This window comes from Hemicordylus capensis, chromosome 3, assembly GCF_027244095.1.
Source record: "Hemicordylus capensis ecotype Gifberg chromosome 3, rHemCap1.1.pri, whole genome shotgun sequence".
NCBI classification, from domain to species: Eukaryota; Metazoa; Chordata; class Lepidosauria; order Squamata; family Cordylidae; genus Hemicordylus; species Hemicordylus capensis.
Genome location: NC_069659.1, coordinates 101,581,231 through 101,600,309, shown reverse-complemented (window position 1 = coordinate 101,600,309; position 19,079 = coordinate 101,581,231).

Here is a 19,079-nt window from a genome sequence, read left to right as displayed (position 1 = left end):
GCTAAGGAATAAAAGAGGCTTGGCTAATAGGCCATTATGTAACTCAGTGTCTCATGGTTCTATTATTCCTAAGGACGTAGCCATTCATTTTCAGGCCCTACTCTCCTTCTTTCCCCTTGAATGTATCAGTGAGATTTGGCCACTAAAAGCTTCTGATATATCGCAATAGTGAACCATTTTCTGAGTTCTATTTCTTCTTGAACAGTGAAAGAAAATCAGCAAATCTAGTTGGGACTATAGTCGCCTTGATTTCAGTGGGGGCTACACTTACATATTTGGGAATAGGATTGAAGCTCGCAGTGAAAAAGGATGACTCTTATTTGTTGCATATGGATGTTGATTCTGCCCTGTCACAGTGTGGACTGTATTGGCTCCAATGAGCTTGATTTTGATCCTGTTTACAGTGGCGGGGACTAGAGTGGACACAGGACCTATGCAGTATGAACAGAGGGGGCTGGGTGCTGCTAGAACCAGCCCTCTCACTGGCTGCTCAAAAGTGGCACAAAATGCCTTTCACCAGCTTGGACCTGGGCATCAGCTGCAACTCCTCCTGGACAGAAATAGCCTTGCTACAATCATCCATGCTCTTATGAATCCAGATTAAATTATTGTGAAGTTGTCCTTGAAGATTGTTCAGAAACTTAAGCTGACGCATAACATGGCAGCCACTTTAATAACTGGAAAGTGCCAGCCTGACATGTGTCTTCAAAGATCTTCACGGACTTCTAGTATGCTTTCAAGAACCATTCAAGGTGTTGGTTTTGACCTTTAAAGTTTTAATCTGTTTGGGACCACATCACTTAAGGGCTGCTTTCTCCCATATGAAACTGTCCAATTCTTAAAATCTGCTTTGGAGACATTCTCTGGGTGTTTCCACTTTCAGAGTTGAGAGAGGTGGTGACCAGGGAGAAGGTCTTTTCATTGGTGGTGCCTGTCTGTGAAATCATTTCCCCAGGTCTGATCTATGAGGCACCAACATTTTTAAAATTATATATTCATTTATTTATTCATTCAGTTGCTATACCACCCTTGCAAAAATGGCTCAGGGCAGTTTACACAGAGAAATAATAAATAAATAAGATGGATCCCTGTCCCCAAAGGGCTCACATTCTAAAAAGAAACATAAGATAAGACACCAGCAACAGTCACTGGAGGTACTGTGCTGGGGGTGGATAGGGGCAGTTACTCTCCCCCTGCTCAGTAAAGAGAATCACCACGTTAAAAGGTACTTCTTTGCCAAGTTAGCAAGGGTAACTGCTGTCCTTAATGACAGGTTAAGGTATTTTAATAGCGCAGTGCTTGATACTGTCTGTGATTCTGCTTTTTAAATTATTTATTTATTTATTTATTTATTTACATTAACAACAACATTTTTTAAAAATAAACACTTTATTTGTTGGATGCCTCATAACAAATTGTTCTCTGAGCAGCTCGCAACAGAGGATTAATACATACAATAAAAACACATAACACGTTAAATCATAACAGACAAAAAGAAAAGTTGAAAATAAAATACAAAATATAATGCAAAGCAGCATTAAAAACTCATTTTAAAATTAGTTAAAAATAAGATAAGACCTGAAAACCTGAATTTAAAAAGCTTGGGTGAACAGAAAGGTCTTTACCTGGCATCTAAAAGAACAAAGTCATGAAGCCAGGTGGAAAACAGATTTGGAAGAATTGCTCTGCTGAGTTTGGCTGCTGCTCCTTTGTTGGCTTTATTTGTGTGTTCTTATTGTTTTAATTGGGTGGCTTTTATTATAAGATGCTTTGGCTATTTTACACAGAAAGATGGCAGAAAAAATGGATTGAAGGAATTACAATGCCAAAAGAACCCACCCAATCCAAAGAGCAGGTGAATTTATTGCAGAAATCTGGTGCTTGAAGCTCTGAAAACAGAACCCAAATAGAAATTTGCTGGCAAGTTTAACTCATGCCTAGCTGTTATGCAATCATACCACACCACTGATACCTTCAGTTTGATTTGGAAAACACTAGGCTTGTTCACATGACTGTTACTTGGGTAGGACAAATGTCATACCCAGCTTTGGGAGCTGTTCACACTCCTGATTTTCAGTTGTGTGCAAATAAAAAGCAAAGTAGGGGGCAGGAAGTGGTTATCTGCTGTCAGCTGGGTAAGCCGAGTACTCCCTACCCAGATCTCATTGCCAGATTTTGAAAGAGGTAGGAGAAAAAACCACCCTACTGATGCTTAGCAGAAAATTATGCTCCCCACCTTCTTCCTTGCTTTTTACTCACACACAACTGAAAACTGGGAGCTCACACAGCTCCTGAAGCTGGCTAGGATGCTTGTCTTACTCGGTAAATCATGTGAACAAGCCTACTTTGACACTGGCCCTGCCAGTGATGACTCAGAACTTTGGTACTGATGGGGCAGTAAGAGGCATCAAAGAGTCTTGGGGTAGCATCCAGACTAGATAGTCGTGATTAAGCACCACTGAAATAGTTAGTCATGAATGTCTTAATTTCAATGGGACTCAGTCATGACAAACTTGTTTGGGATACTGCTCTTTTTTTGAAGCCCATACAGTGTGGTCCAGAATTGTACCTATAACTAGGAAATGTCATCTGTCCCAGAATCAAGCAGTGCATTTGCTCCATGCACTTGGAGCTTCAGCCTTCCATGCTCCTTGTGGTCTGTATAGCTGATAGGGGCAACTTCACCTCAGAAGGGCAGAAGCAGCAGATGATGTTTTCATAGACAACTTTCTGTGTTTGGGTTGTGCAAGAAACGCAGGTCTACATGCCCTGTCCCATTCACTTACATTCAGAAATCACTTCATAATAGTGAAGTTGTCCTGTTAAGCAAACATTATTCTTTCCATGGTGACAAATTCTACCAATTCATTGTTCCAGTCTTCCAGATTCAGAAGACTATGGACTGGGTCTCACGATCCGTGAGACCCAGTTTGGGGCGGAGAGTGGGAAGGGAGCCCTGGGCGGCCGGATCGGCCGCCCACATGATTGCCAGCTCCGAGATGGAGCCAGCGGGGTCTGGGGAGCTTGGGGGGCCGTGCGGCCCCCACAAGTCCCAGTATGCCCTGTGTGAGCGCGCAGGAAATACTGGGGAGACCCCCAGAGCCGGGAGGCGGCTTTTCGTGAGTAGGAGTGGTGAGAAGCCGCACCACAGCTACCCACGATACCGAAAACCAGGTTTGCAGAGCACTCGCTCCGCAAACCTGGTTTTTGACCAGGGGTTCTTGAGCAGGTTACCTGCTCTAGAACCACTGGGCTGGCAGCCGAGCCCGGTGGTTCTTACGATTAACAAAAATCAGGCTAGGCTCTCCTAGCCTGATTTTTGTTAATTGTGAGTATAGCCCCTATGAATGGCCAATGAAGCTCTGTTAATCTACACACCAATGAAACCAAGGAAACCTGGATTTTGTTGATCCTGCCCTACTCATTGGAATGATTGTTGATCCTGCCCCTCCTCACTGGAATGAGGAGTAGGTTGCTCCTAACTTGTACACATTAGTGTAAAATGCACATGTAGATAGTGAGATATGATGATAATACATGTGGATTTCACTACCCTGCACTTTGACTTCCCACTATGTGTGCTAAGTGTGCTCCAAGTGGAAAATCTGTATGCATTGCTGTCACACAGAATGTGGATTTCATCCTAATTCCTTAATGGAAGTATGAGGTTACCCATCTGCTTTGAGTGGTAGTGGTGGTAGTGGTGGTGGTGCTTTGCCTCACCCCATTCTAAGCAGGCAGCATGGTATCCTTTCCAGCTGAGTGGGCCTGGGAGGGGCAAAGCATCCATGGCCATTTCATCAGCCAGCTCCCTCCTAGGAGTCAGTTGTTTGTTGGTAAGCTTCCCCTCCCCCCCCACGTGTTACAGAGCAGGCTTTGACTGGTTGCCCTTATGGGGGCTGAGTAGGAATTTTTTGCATTTCGCCTGATTGGCCTTGTGTGAGGTGTTTTGTGTTTGTTTTTGCCTACTCTGTTCTGTAACTAGTTTGGGTTGTTAGTTAAGTTAGGTCACAACAGGCAGGGGCAGTGTGGGGTTGGGAACTTACATTGGTAAACACCCTGGGGCTAGTTACATATGGGAGGATGCAGTGGAGAGGAGAGCTGGTCTTGTGGTAGCAAGCATGACTTGTCCCCATAGCTAACCAGGGTCTGCCCTGGTTGCATATGAATGGGAGACTTGATGTGTGAGCACTGCAAGATATTCCCCTCAGGGGATGAAGCTGCTCTGGGAAGAGCAGAAGGTTTGAAGTTCCCTCCCTGGCTCCTCCAAGATAGGGCTGAGAGAGATTCCTGCCTGCAACCTTGGGGAAGCCGCTGCCAGTCTGTGAAGACAATACTGAGCTAGATAGACCAATGGTCTGACTCAGCATATGGCAGTTTCCTGTTCCTATGTTCCTAGTGTGTCCTTAGATGCTTAGCGGCTCATGGGCTACATTGCACACTCTTTCCTGCTTCAAGGACTTCACAACTTCAAAGGCGGTGCAGCCTTGTGGGGAGGGAAGTCCAAGAAAAAGCCTCAATCCTCTGGGGTTGGCCATGATGGACAGGTATCAGCACTGATGTGATGCCTAGTTGGGAGCCAGGGTGTGTTGCCCTTCAGGCTGAGGAAGGGCAATGTCTTTCCAACTCTGGCATAGCTTAGGCCCTCACTGCCTCAGGGTGGGATTTACAAAAATCCAATTTGAATTAATTAATAAAGTTTGGCCTTTTCTCCCATGGTTTCATGTGTATTTTGGGGGGTGCCATGCTGGGGAGTATAGGGCAATAGGAATGGTGCGATTTTTGAAGTATCGTTAAATAGAATGAAATCAATTACGCTATGCTATGCTATGCTATGCTATGTTCAACTTGCAGACTGAGTTGTATGAAACAGATGCCCTTTACTTTATTTTGACCTCTAAAATTAAGCTCCATGGGATACTCCAAGGCTCACAGGATTTCTTTTAGATTTGTAATTTTTGTAAAATGTCATTGTGTGTCCATAATCTCTCTCTACCAGGATTTTTACATTCACACTCACTGGTATGACGGCTGAGCATCTGTCAAGGTGTAATAGTTATACTTTTGAAAAGGAATTGTCTGCAAATTCATCAACAAAGCAGGTTTATTTTGGGCTGTGACTCTACAGGCTTCAGAGTTCACACGATTCAGCCTTGAGCTGTAGGCCTTTGGTAACTGATACAGTGGATTCATCAGATTCCCAGTTAATGCCAGGAAACCTACCTGTTAGGAAAGATCTGAGATCCTACACTTATTTCAGAGACATGATGCTATCAGACAGCTGCCAGAAAACAGGGATGTGAGTTGCATTTTAACTCAGGGAGAAAGACTCTCTTAAATTGAGTAATGTGCCCCAGAGATATTCAGTTACCTTCAGGAATCTTTAACATTTTGAAACTTTGCTTTAATACCGTCACAAGGATATTTTAAATATGTTAGGTTTAAAACTAGAAAACAAGCTTCAATGCTCATCTACCTTGTTAGTACTGTTAAGTGATTCCCACTTTCCTGATTGGTGAGAAGCCCAAGGGTAGCACTACAGGATTTATTGCTCTGTGGATGAGGGAGTGTGGGAGACATAATATTTGCTGAGCACAGTGGATGCAACAGACCATTAAAACAGTCAGCAAAATTGCTGATTCTACATCAAATTTCCAAAGAGAGCAACTGCTTCGACCCCTGAAGCCCTGACCTTTCGGGTAGATTTCAATCCAGCTAAACTCCAATTCAAAACCTCTCAACTCTCTCAGTCAGAGTGGTTCAGTTAACACATAATGGCAAATAATGATTGGGCCACCCACGCTAGAGCACCAGGCTCACATGTGATCTCCCTCACTTCCCTGTTTGCTGAAACCAAAATCTGCCATCACATCCAAATTCAGTAAACTAAAGTTCACCTGCAAACCAGAAAGGGAAGGAAACCATGTTCAAAGTGGCCATGTTCATGAGTGCTCCATATGTATCAAATGCAGGGGGTGGGAGCTGTGTCTGCCAGCTTCACCCCAGATGCCATTACACGCACCAATCCTGCCCTTTGACATTTCAGATGTCTCAAAGTGGAACCAGAGAAGGTGGGGCAGCCTCTCTGCAGGATACTGGGTCAGGCACCTCTGACCTGCACAGCATTCCATGTACTGGTAGCAGGTAAGATTGCCACCAGTTAAAGTTATATTCTCGTGCCCTCACTGCCCCGATCCCAGAGTGGCACTCACTGGCCACTACTGCCTATATAGCTGTATGCTTGTAGAAGCCCCAAGTGATCAGGGTTCCCAGTTGTGTAGGGACACCACATGCATAGACTTAGGTGCATAGGTGCCCCTTTTCAGATCTGTTGCCAAGTCGAGGGTGGGGCCAGTGGGCAGGGCCAAATCCCCCTTCAGTTAGTTATAAGTTTATTCGGTCATTGACCAGCAAACAAATCCCCCTTCATGCTTTTGTTATACTTGTGATGGAACACACATGAAAGGGTCTACTGTGTTTTTCAGTTCTGGGTTGTAGGCAAATGATGGTTTGTGCAAACTATAATTTGTCTGGTTCTGATGTAACCACAAATTATGATTTCTGTAAAAAACTATGGTTTCCTTTATTGTGTGACGCTGTGAACTGAGCTTCTGTTTTCCACTTCAAACTGTAAACATGTCAATATTTGTCCCTCCTACTAGCTCAAGGCAACACATTCCAAAAGCAGAGGTGAGAGATTCTGAGTTCCTATTCAGGAAACCAATGCATCACTCCTGACTATTAGCAGCATCAGCTCTACAAAGGATGGCTGTGCAGAAGCCAGGACAATGTTTGATTATTTCCTTGCAATAACCCTCAAAAGAATGTGGTTTGTCATGGAGGCACATGTGGCGTTTCATGTATTGTTGTTGACCTCTTTGATTTCCCCCACACCTGTTTAAGTTTAAATACCTCATCCCAGATTCCCCACTTTTTCCTAGATTGTCTTTCAGAGTTGAAGGTAATTCCATTTCTGAGATGCTAGTTCTCACCTGCTGATTGCAATTAACAGCTGCCAGCTGGGGCCTGGTGCATTGCCAAAGAGTTAACAAGAAGTGGAGACCAGCAGTACTTGGCAACTAAATAAGGAACTGTTCTGTGACTGAGGATACTCCACTGAAAACAGGATTTCCATGTCATAGATGCCTGCCCTGTTCTTCATTTACCAGTTACACAACTGGTTTCTTTCCTTTCCACATGCTACAAGAAAATGTGTATGAAAGTGAGTTCAGTGGTGGTCTAGTTAGAAAAACATCTCATGGTGTGCTATATTCAGGCAGCAGAAAATAAGACACAGGAAATATTTATTTATTATTTATATATTTGTCAAATTTGTACACTGCCCCAAACTTTCATCTCTGGGTGGTTAACAGCAATATAAAACAAGTGAGAACATACACAAAAAACAACTAAGGCAATGTGAAAATTAAAAACAGGTTAAAAATTCAAAAAGCTGGAAAAGCTTGGCTGAAGAGGTGGGTTTTCAAATGCTTTTTAAAAATTGTCAGAGATGGGGAGGAGGATCATATTTCAGTAGGGAGCACATTCCACAGTCTCAGGGCAGCAACCAAGAAGGCCCGTCCCCGTGTGGCCACCCAGCCGAGCCAGCGGCAACTGGAGACGGACCTCTCCAGATGACCTCAATGGGCGGTGGGGGTCATAATGAAGAAGAAGATTGCAAAGAGTTTTGTAGCACCATAAAATCCAGCACATTCATTGTGACATAAGTTTTCATATCAAGTACTTCTGATAAGGTAGGCTGTTATTTATGCTGCAGTAAATGTGTTAATGTGTTGCAAGGCTCTAACCCTTTACAAACATTAATGCAGGGGGAAATGAATATATTCAGGAGAAGCAGCATATGTCGTTCTTCATCATCATCATCATCATCATCATCATCATCATCATCATCATCCCTGTACCAATAATAATGGCTGAAATCCTAACTAATGAAGTACTGGTGCTCTGTGTGATGTGCCTGTGTTGGCGCTTGTGAGAGGCCAAATTTTGATGACCTCCCCTTTTCCTGGAAGCACTCTGTGACATCTGAAAATATACATGAACTTCCGAGACATATTTTCAGTTGTCACAGAATGCTTCTGAGGGAAGGGGAGGTATCAGAAATTCCAATACACACACACCATGCAAATCTTGGTGCTGAATCTGTTGATCCATTTCACAGCACTGGTGCATTGTGAGGATTTTGGCCATTAATAATAACAGTTGATTAATAAAAAAAACCCCCAAAACAAATGGCCAGCATTCTGACTAACAAAGCACCACTGCAGCACTATTGCATTCCATACCAAGGCTGCACTGGTGCACGGTGGGGGTGGGGAATAATCTCCCCTTCCTTCTGCAGCTGCCAGTCAAGAATTTGTCTCTGGGTACATATTGATAACAGGAAATTAACAGAAAGGTTCACAATACAACTTACAAAGAAAAAGAAATGAGAAAATGGTTGTCTGGTCTCAAAGTGTTCACAATCTAAAAAACAACACAAGAGAGACGACAGCAAAAGCCACTGGAAGGGATGCTGTGCTGGACTGAATTTGTTCTCTCCATGCTCAATATAAGAAAGCCACCACTTTGCCCAGCTAGCAGGAATAGCATGGGGAAATCTCTACATTTTTCTCACGTTAATGCCTGAAAAGGGCTCCTTTGTTTTTTTTTGCTGCAACTGGCTAACTTGGCTATTGTCCTAGGAAACATGACATCATAGGGCAGGAGACAGCCCACACTTGGTACTACTGGAGGTCAGAATCATCCAATGGAGGCATTGTTTTAGGAGCGAACTTTCATCCAAGTGGTCAGTTATCAGCTGCTTCATCTGAAACAAAAGGCTGGAGTCCACTGGGAATATGTGAGATGAAGTCCAGTCCTCTAATAGGATAGGACTGAAGGGAAAGTTTAAGCCAGAATGCTATCTATGCAATGGTATAGTGCATAGCTTGCCTTTCTTTCATTGCAGAGTTGGAGAGGAGAGCTGGTCTTGTGGTAGCAAGCATGACTTGTCCCCATAGCTAAGCAGGGTCTGCCCTGGTTGCATATGAAAGAGAGACTAGAAGTGTGAGCACTGTAAGATATTCCCCTCAGGGGATGAAGACGCTCTGGGAAGAGCAGAAGGTTTCAAGTTCCCTCCCTGGCATCTCCAAGAGAGGGCTGAGAGAGATTCCTGCCTGCAACCTTGGAGAAGCCGCTGCCAGTCTGTGAAGACAATACTGAGGTAGATGGACCAATTGTCTGACTCAGTATATGACAGTTTCCTAAGCAGGTATATATGGGGTTCCCTAGCAGTCACCATCCAGGCTCTGGCCAGATCTAGAGCTGCTTCACTTCAGCCAAGGATATATTGTGTGCCCTCAGACCATACCCTGGGACCCAAGGTATTTATGGAGGTGTTCACCAATCAGCACATAGCTGGCCAGTTCAGATACAGGAGCTCAGCTCTGTCAGAGCAATCTTGAGGATGATGCGTTCCTCTGTGAAGCAGCATCCCAGTACAGGAAGCCAAAATACCTCTGTTCAAAGGCTATGAGATGGAAAACTCAATGAACTGAGAGGCTCTGGGTTAAGAGTTCAGTCTGAAACGATAAAGGTTGCAGCACTGAGGAGCTCTGGCCTTGTGGGTGTCTTTTGGAGTTTATACTCTGATAGTGTCTGGCAACCATGAATAGTCTTAATGAAGAACTATAGCAAAGTAGGAAGAACTATAGCAAATGCCCTCTCTATCCCATTCCATGTTCTGGTACAAACAAATAAGACTAACTCAACTCACAAAGCTGTATCCAAGAAAACGTCAAACCTGGGATGAGATGTTGAAAATATATTTATAGCACATACATTGTATAGAAACAAATGGAAACATTTTGCAACTCAGTAGGATGGTTCATACAATCATCATATGAAATATACCCAGAGATCTATGGTTGTGTGAAATTATGGGAAATCCCTCCAGCCCAGATCTCTGACACCAGGTAACCTTGATCCTCTACCAGGCTCTTAACCCACGTAGGACAAAAATAGGAGCCTCCCTACCTCCGTGTTTCGATTGTGTGAGTGCATTTGCCATTTCCATGATTCACTAGGAGAGAGTGGCCATACTTGTAATAGAGAGCTGCAGCTACAGGGTTGCTGTCTGTGAGTGTGCTGCTCTGAACAGAATACTCGATGGTCCTTTGCTGGCAATGCTTTCATCAAGCTGGGCCCACCTCTGGCCCCTTCATGGCCAATCAGAGGATGGCTGATGGTGATGAGATTTTCCAGTCTCTAGGCAACATGATACGTGTTGGGAAGCCTCTCTCGATCCTCAAAGGAACTGTTATGCTTTCCTCTTGCAAATGCCATGATCATCTGGGTGCTGAGTTTGGAGACCCAGCTGGAGGTTCTGCTTGTCTGTGGGGAAAAGAGTGGGAAGCTCTTCCTCCTGCAAACCTGAAAAGGGCTCCTTTGTTGTTTTTGCTGCAACTGGCTAATTTGGCTATTGGGAAGTAACTTGATTGTGTGAAAGTACTTAGTGTCTTTTTCCTCAGTTCCCAGACTTCAAGACTTTGCTCAAAATTCAGTTTCTTGCTACTTAGGATGCTAACGCTGCTCAAACTCGACTTGGAATGAATATGCCACAAAGCATTACTGAATGATTCTCATGGCAAATATGTGAGGTGGGAAATTCCAAGAATATATCACTGAACTTCCAATTATCCTTAGAATGTTCTCCGAATAATTCTCACGCTGTGGCTTCATTTGCAAATGAAAAGTTAATCTGCACCTTTTGCAAGTAAATTACAGTACCAGCAATTACCAGTTTAGCACCAGGAATTAGCAGGGGAGGTAGAATCATGCCTTCTCCGGGTGGGGGTGGGGACCCTAATTTCTTTTAAGGTATGGAAGAAATAATTTTTAAAGAATTATTTGTTATTATTAATCAATTTGATTTTTTTTATTAACCCTACTAACTAAGCAAAAAGGCACCTTTTAAAAGTGGTGATTCTTTTTATTTAGCAGAGGGAGAGCAACTGGCCCTATCCATCCCCAGCACAGCATCCCTCCAGTGGCGGTTGCTAGTTTCTATCTTATATTTCTCTTTTAGATTGTGAGCCCTTTGGGGAAAGGGAGCCATTTTATTTATATCTATGTAAACCACTTTGAGAACTTTTGATGAAAAGGTTTTGTTGAAAAGTGGTATATAAATATTCATCGTGCATAAATATTCACCATCGTAATCTGAGCATGGGGTTGGCACAAGGTCGCCTAGTTAGCTTAGTGATTGAGAAGGAGAATTGGACATGGGTCCTTTCCTCACTGCTCTTAAGACTGTGGTGTACGAGGCAGGAGGCAAGGCGGGAGTTCCTCAAGTTTGTATGCTCAAGATTGGGTGCCCCAGCTGTGGCTCCCATCATGCCCTGCTATGATGGACTATAGGGTGATGGGTGTTGGAGTCTAGCCACAGCTGGGGACCCACAGGGAAATAATAGAATTTTAGATTTGAAAGGCACCAATCTGTTTGTAGAAATCTGAGCATGGCCACACTACAGTCTTCAGAGCAGTGGAAAAAGAACCCATGTTCCATTTTCCTTTTCAACCACTAGGTGACCTTGTACTAATCATATGCTCCGATTAATCAAAAATAAAATTAATTAAACGTATATATATTTTCTTCTATACCTTAAAAAACCCTTTTCTTTTAGAGAAGACAGGGCTCTACCTCTTCTGCTGAAAGACACAGATTCCTGGTGCTAAGCTGGTAATTGCTGGTAATAATCAGCTTCTGTTCATATGTAAAAGAGGGCAGATTTAACCTTTCACAGAACCATCTTTGTGTCCTGAAGCAATAGGATTTTAAGAATCTGAATGTTGGCTGTCTTGAAAATATCCATGGTTGAGAATTTACTGGTGCCATTTTATTGTTTTAGCAGTTCTTTGCTGCTGCACATGCAGAATATTCGGCGAGGGGGTGGGGACTGAATTGTTGAATATTATTTTCCAAGTCTAGCTCAGCCTGCTGAGGTCTTTGCTACAGCCCCCATTGTAGTTGGAGTCTAGGCTATCAGTTGTGTTCTGAAAACCAGTTTTGATCATTAGTTTCAGTTAATAAATCATAGAACGAGATTAATCCACTTGTGGAGCTTCACCCAGAGGGGGATGTGTGGCTCAAGCTTTTCAACTATAGATGAGCCTTCTTTCCTCCTCTTACAATGTAGATTAACAAAATAACATTACATTTAAAAAAAAACACCTATACTGGGGGGAAAGGCCATCCCTTTGCATAGGTTCTTTTAAAGAGTTACAAATGGAAAACATAAATCATATGTGAATTTATACATACCGAACTGAAATATAATTACATCTGGAAAAAGACCCCTAATGACCTTCAGATGCTGTTGCAAGAATTCATTGTTGTTTGGATGACTGCTCCTTTTGACCTCTCAAGAGCTTCTGATGTCTGCTGAACTTCAGCTGCTTTCTTCTGGGCTGACTGCTCTGCTTGCAGGAAAAGATGATTGAGGTGCTTTAGATGCAAAAGCCTTTTCTAAAATGATGATGAATGGCCTCATATTAAAAAAGGAGTAGATCCTATTCTTCAGCTCACCATTTCCTTAAATTAGGCACAGCTACACTGAATCCTGAACTTTTTAAAAAAATGATGTAACTGCAATGCTTTTCATCAAGGAGTGCTGGGAAATGTAGATTCAGTATTGTGCAGCAGCTACAATGTTGGGCTTGGATGTGCTAAATCTAGGTACAAATCCCCAATTTGTACCTAGATTTAGCACATCCAAGCCCAACACTGTAGCTGCTGCACAATACTGAATCTACATTTCACACAACGCACTTTGAGCAGATCAACATGTCTCCATCTGATCTACATAACAGAGTCATTCTGAGATAGTGATGTGCATGGTCCGGAGCAGTCCGGACGAGCACCAAAGGGGAGCCTATCTTTTAGGGCGGGGAGGGCTTGTTTACCCCTCCGGCGCCTCTTTGCCCCCGCCAGTGGCCGTAATCTACTGTAAAATTGGGGCGCTGGAAACCAGCCGCCCCAGCCGCCGCCGCTTCCGCCGCGCCCCCCCCCCCCCGCGAGCAGATTAGAGAAAAAAAGGCTACTGCCTACAAGAAAAGGCTACTGCTGCCCTGCCGCCCCCCCGCCTGCCACCCGCCACCCCCCCACGAGTGCTCACCAAGTTAGAAGAACTTAGAGAGGAGCTCGCGAACAGAGCTCCTCTCTTATCAAAGCCTCCGGCCCAACCGGGGCCTTGGGCGCGTGCGCACGCGCGCTAGAGCTCTTTATCCTATAGAGCTTTTGCCGGAGGCCCGGTCTACCTGCCGGGAGGAAGCCGGGTAGACCGGGCCTCCGGCGATCGGAGGCCCGGTCTACCCGGCTTCTTCCCGGCGGGTAGACCGGGCCTCCGGCAAAAGCTCTATAGGATAAAGAGCTCTAGCGCACGTGCGCACGCGCCCAAGGCCCCGGTTGGGCCGGAGGCTTCGATAAGAGAGGAGCTCTGTTCGCGAGCTCCTCTCTAAGTTCTTCTAACTTGGTGAGCACTCGTGGGGGGGTGGCGGGTGGCAGGCGGGGGGGCCGCAGGGCGGCAGTAGCCTTTCCTTGTAGGCAGTAGCCTTTTTTTCTCTAATCTGCTCGCGGGGGGGGGGGGGGGGCGCGGCGGAAGCGGCGGCGGCTGGGGCGGCTGGTTTCCAGCGCCCCAATTTTACAGTAGATTACGGCCACTGGCGGGGGCAAAGAGGCGCGGGAGGGGTAAACAAGCTCTCCCGCCCTTAAAGCAATACCCCCCCACCCGGACCCGGACCAACCAGGGCAGAACCGGTCCGGCAGTTCGGCCATTCTATAGAATGGCCGCCGGACCGGTTCGGACACACCCCTATTCTAAGATCTTCAGGCACTGTTTATGAGCGAGAATACAGTTAACAGATGCCTAAATAAATAAATAATCTCAGGGTGGGGTATTGGTAGCATGTTGGGACAGGGCTGGGAATACCTGGGTTCAAACTCCCCCACAGCCATAATACTCATTGGCTAACATACTGCACAGTATTCCACCTGTGTTTTAGTGAAATGTGCTTGCAGTTGTGCAAAAATGCTCGTGTGCAAATGTACAAAACTGCACAAATGGTGCTGTACAATTGACAGCCATTGGAAATAATAGCCATCCCTTGCACAACTGCATTTGTGCAATTCTTGCAATTACTGCAACTGCACTCTTTGCAACAGTGTGAGCATTACATTGCAATGCACATACAATGTAGTGCAGTATGTCAACCCCTATGGATAGGGGTACTCTCTGAGTACCCTCTGAAGTACCCTCTATGGCACAGTTTCTCAACCACCGGTCCCTGGATTGCTAGCGGACCCGAAGGGTTGAGTGCCAGTCCCTGACTGGGAGTCAACCCCCCCCCTCAACAACTGCAATCAAGGCACTCCCTCAATTTTGCACATGGCACGGAAGAGGATCACGGAGGCGTGGGACCCTTCTTGTGCCTTGCCTCCACGTGCTACTGAGATCTTCCTACAGCTATCTTATTCCCTATCTTTGCAGCTTCAAACTGTATGCAGTGCGGGGGCATCAAGGAAAAGGTATGGCATTGGGTGCCCCTTGAAAGGCTGCTGGTTCTTGCATGCTCATTGTTTGCAGCCAAAGGTTGATTGATTGAAACCCAGCTGCCTGTTGCGGCCGAGGCGCCTTGAGAGGGAACGCTGTTTCCCTCTTGCATCGGTGGGGCATTGTGGTCCCTCGGTCCCCTGTAACCCCCTGGTCTGCACTGCTGGTGGAAGATGGCGGTCCCCTTTGTGACCTCGCCAGGGGGTGGAACCTCTGGCCGGGATCATGCCGCAGTGAGGGCTAAGTGGTGGAGGGAGGGAGGAGGGCTGCCTTGCCTCGGGCTTTGCATAAAGGGAGTGCAGGTGGACCTTTCTCAGGGGAGGGTGAGCAAGCACGTGTACCAAGGAGGGTTAAGTGGAGGAGGGAGGCGGCGTGGTATGGGGAAGAGGTAAGATACCATTTTGTGCGTTCATGCAAAAGGGTCATTCGATGAATGGCACTGGAATGAAGTGATACTGGGGATTTGATGCCTAGCACAGTTCATGTCTGATCCAAACCGATTTAAAACCAGCTGCCTGTTGCGGCCAAGGCACCTTGAGAGGAAACGCTGTTTCCCTCTTGCATTGGTGGGGTGTTGTGGTCCCTCGGCCCCCTAGAACCCCCTGGTCTGCACCACCGGTGGAAGATGGTGGTCCCCTTTATGACCTCGCCGGGTGTGGGGGACAACCTCTGGCCGGGGTCATGCTGCGGTGAGGGCTAAGCAGAGGAGGGAGGGAGGAGGGCTGCCTTGGCTCACCTCGCTGGTACGCACGGGCAGCATGTAGGACCACATGAGCTGCATGGCCCCAAAGGCAGGCTGGTGTGATTGGCGCACGCAGGAGAGTTGGGAGGGGGGTACAGAAACACGTGTTGTGAGAGAGGATGGGGGAACACCTGCTACACTCTGGTGCGCAAGGACAGTGGCGGCAGCTCTTGGACCCAGGCGACCTACTGAGAGTGGTCCGGTGCACCATTGCCTCACCCACCCTGGACAGTGCCTTGTCTCCCCAGTGAGGAAGATGAGGCATCCACCACTACAACGCCCCACGCCCTCCGCCATCTCAGAATCACCCCCTTCCCTTTAATGCCAGGTCCCCACTGCTCTTCTTCACATTTTCTTTCACCGTTAAAAAAAACCCCATTCCCAGCACCTGCCATGTAACCGTTTTTAAGGAGTTTTGGAGGAGCTGCATGGTCCGCCTCACAAAGTGCACATTAGGTCCGCCTCACAAAGTGCACATCTAAGAGCAGGATCCAGATCAAGCCAGGTGATCATGACCAAGCAGCATTGACACAAATGAGAGATGACTAAATTAATTTCAGTGGGTGGTCCTGACTAACGTGGTCTGGATCCGGCCCTGAGACTACACAACTCCTGCTAAAACTCCACCTCCATCAAGAGAGCGTTAAACTGTTGACTTTCAGCTCTACTGAACTTGCCCAGCTCTCCTCTCCTCACCTCCTTATTGCTTTGCTTGACATCCAGCCTGGTGAAGCATTTTGGGGAATTCAAAAGCTTGCTTGTATGTTGTTTTCATTGGCCTCATGTAGCTTTTGAATTTTTCTAATGGCCCAACATCCCCTCTCCATTGAGTAATCACAAGCACCCCCACCCCGCACATACTGAAGACATACTGGAGACAAATTTGTTCACCCAAGTGTTTAGATTCAGGGGTTCTCAACCTTGGGTACCCAGATGTTGGTGGACTTCAACTCCCATAATTCCCAGCCATAATGGCCAAATGCCATTGTGGTTGGGGGTTATGGGAGTTTAACTGAGGGACCCAAGGTTGAGAACCCCTAATATTCCATGTTTCCAAAAGATTCCAAATTTTATGATTTTAATGCTTATATTATTTTAATTGTAAACTGCCCAGAGATGGAAGTTTTGGGCAGTATAGAAGTCTGATAGATAGACAGACATACAGATAGACAGACTTGAAACCCCTTTACTAACTGCTGGTCTGGGAAACTGCGCACGAAGAATGTAGCGGTCCTTGAAACTCTGCACAAAGAATTTAGCGGTCCTTGACTCCAAAAAGGTTGAGAAACACTGCTCTATGGTACCCTCTGAGTACCAGTTGCAGGGGAGTAACAGCAGGAGAGAGAGCATGCGCTCAACTCCTGCCTGTGGCTTCCAGTGGCATCTGGTGGGCCACTGTGCAAAACAGAATGCTGGACTAGATGGGCCTTGGGCCTGATCCAGCAGGGCTGTTCTTATGTTCTAATAAATACATACTGTTCTGAGATCCTTGGAGGAAGGGAAGGAGACAGATGTGACAAATCAATTAGTTTTTCTCAGAGTTTGTGTTTGCAGAAATGGTTGCTAGCTATCTATACAGCTGAATTTATCTTGAGGTTTCTTCATGCAAACCCTCACACAGGACTGTGTGAAAACCCTTGCATTGAGAAAAGAAGTTTGCATGTGTGAACTGGAATGATCGCTTAGACTTGACAGAAAGGAATGAAGGGTCACGCCACATTGTTATAGGAAGGTGTGTGTCTAATCAAACGTGACTTTTTCTCTCTGAAATTAGCCATGGGGTGGGGTGTGGGAGAGATATCCAAGTTAGGACTTCAGCATGCAGGGAGGCTAACTCCCCCCTTCCAAGCGAATTCCCCACTGACCCCACCTTCATGAAGTGGCAGTTTGCCTCTGAAGCAGCAATTTCCTCAAATAGTGTGGAGAATAGATAGAATAAGAAGGGAAATAGGGATGTGCGAACTGGTTCAGATCCGAACCAGTTCGGAGGTTCGGATCTGAAACGAACCACCTCCGGTTTGGTTAGAATCTGAACCGAACCGGGGTGGTTCGGTTCAAACCGGTTCGGACTGGTTTGGATTGGTTCAGACAGCTGAAAATTGGTAGGATGGTAGCTGGCACCCAGGGGTACCTGTCACCCAAACCCCAAAGCAATCAGACACTCGTACAACTTTTTATGAATTTTTGAAAATTATTTTTTCCCCTCATAGGATATAATGGGACTCGAACCAGGCCATTATTCCTTATTGTGGAGCACCCATGAATGCCAACAACCATGCAAACCCTGAAGCAATCAGACACCCCTATGATTTTTTTATGAATATTTGAAATATTTTAAATTATTTTTCTCATTGAGTATAATGGGACACGAACCTGTCCATGTCCCCTATTGTGGAGCACCTAGGGGCACAAAAGTGGGATAGGTGGTAGACAGACTGGGGTGCCTACCACCCAAAAAATCCCAAGGCAATTGGACACTCCTCTGATTATTGGTGAATTGTTAAAGTATTTTTGAATTCCTCATAGAGAATAATTAGGATTGCAGCAAATGTATAGCTTCACGTCGGGGGGGAAGGGGTGTCGTAGAGTGAAGTGTGGTGGGTGGTAGTTCCTAGGGTGGGCAAGGAAGCTATCAGAATTATTTGAAAGGAATTGGGCAAAGGGGTGATTTTTAAGTGATTTTTGAAATTTACGCGTCTTTAAGGTTTTTCTCCATAAAGAAGCATGGAGGTTTCAGCAAATGTATAGCTTCACATTGGGGGGAAAGGGGTGGCCTAGAGCAGTGTGGGGTTGGTGGTAGTGCCAGGTAGGGGCAAGGAAGCTATCAGAATTATTTGAAAGGATTTGGGAGAGGGATGATTTTTAAGTGATTTTTGAAGTTTACGCGTCTTTAAGGTTTCCCCCCATTAGGTATAATGAAGAGTGTATCGCTTCACGTCGGGGGGAAAGGGGTGGCCTAGAGTGGTGTGGGGTTGGTGGTAGTGCCGGGTAGGGGCAGGGAAGCTACCTGAATTTTTTCAAAGGATTTGGGCAGAGGGCTGATTTTTGGTTAATTGTTGAAGTTTACGTGTCTTTAAGGTTTTTCCTCATAATAAGTTATAATGGAGCTTTCAGCAGCCCCATAAGTGCACAAGGGGGGTGCTGGGGTGGCCCAGAGTGAGTGGTGGTGTAGTGCACATAGGGTGCCAACCACCCCCATGGGTTTCTAACCCATGGGGTACAGGGATCTCTTGTTTCTGAGGTATTGAGTTTGGATTCTATGATAGCATATTAGAGTGGATTCATGGTGTCTCATTGAAAATCTCATTTGCTATCATAGAATCCACACTCAATACCTCAGAAACAAGAGATCCCTGTACCCCATGGGTTAGAAACCCATGGGTTAGAAACCCATGGGGGTGGTTGGCACCCTATGTGCACTACACCACCACTCGCTCTGGGCCACCCCAGCACCCCCCATGTGCACTTATGGGGCTGCTGAAAGCTCCATTATAACATATTATAAGGAAAAACCTTAAAGACGCGTAAACTTCAACAATTAGCAATAGCAATAGCAATAGCACTTACATTTATATACCACTCTATAGCCGGAGCTCTCTAAGCGGTTTACAATGATTTAGCATATTGCCCCCCACATTCTGGGTACTCATTTTACCGACCTCGGAAGGATGGAAGGCTGAGTCAACCTTGAGCCCCTGGTCAGGATCGAACTTGTAACCTTCTGG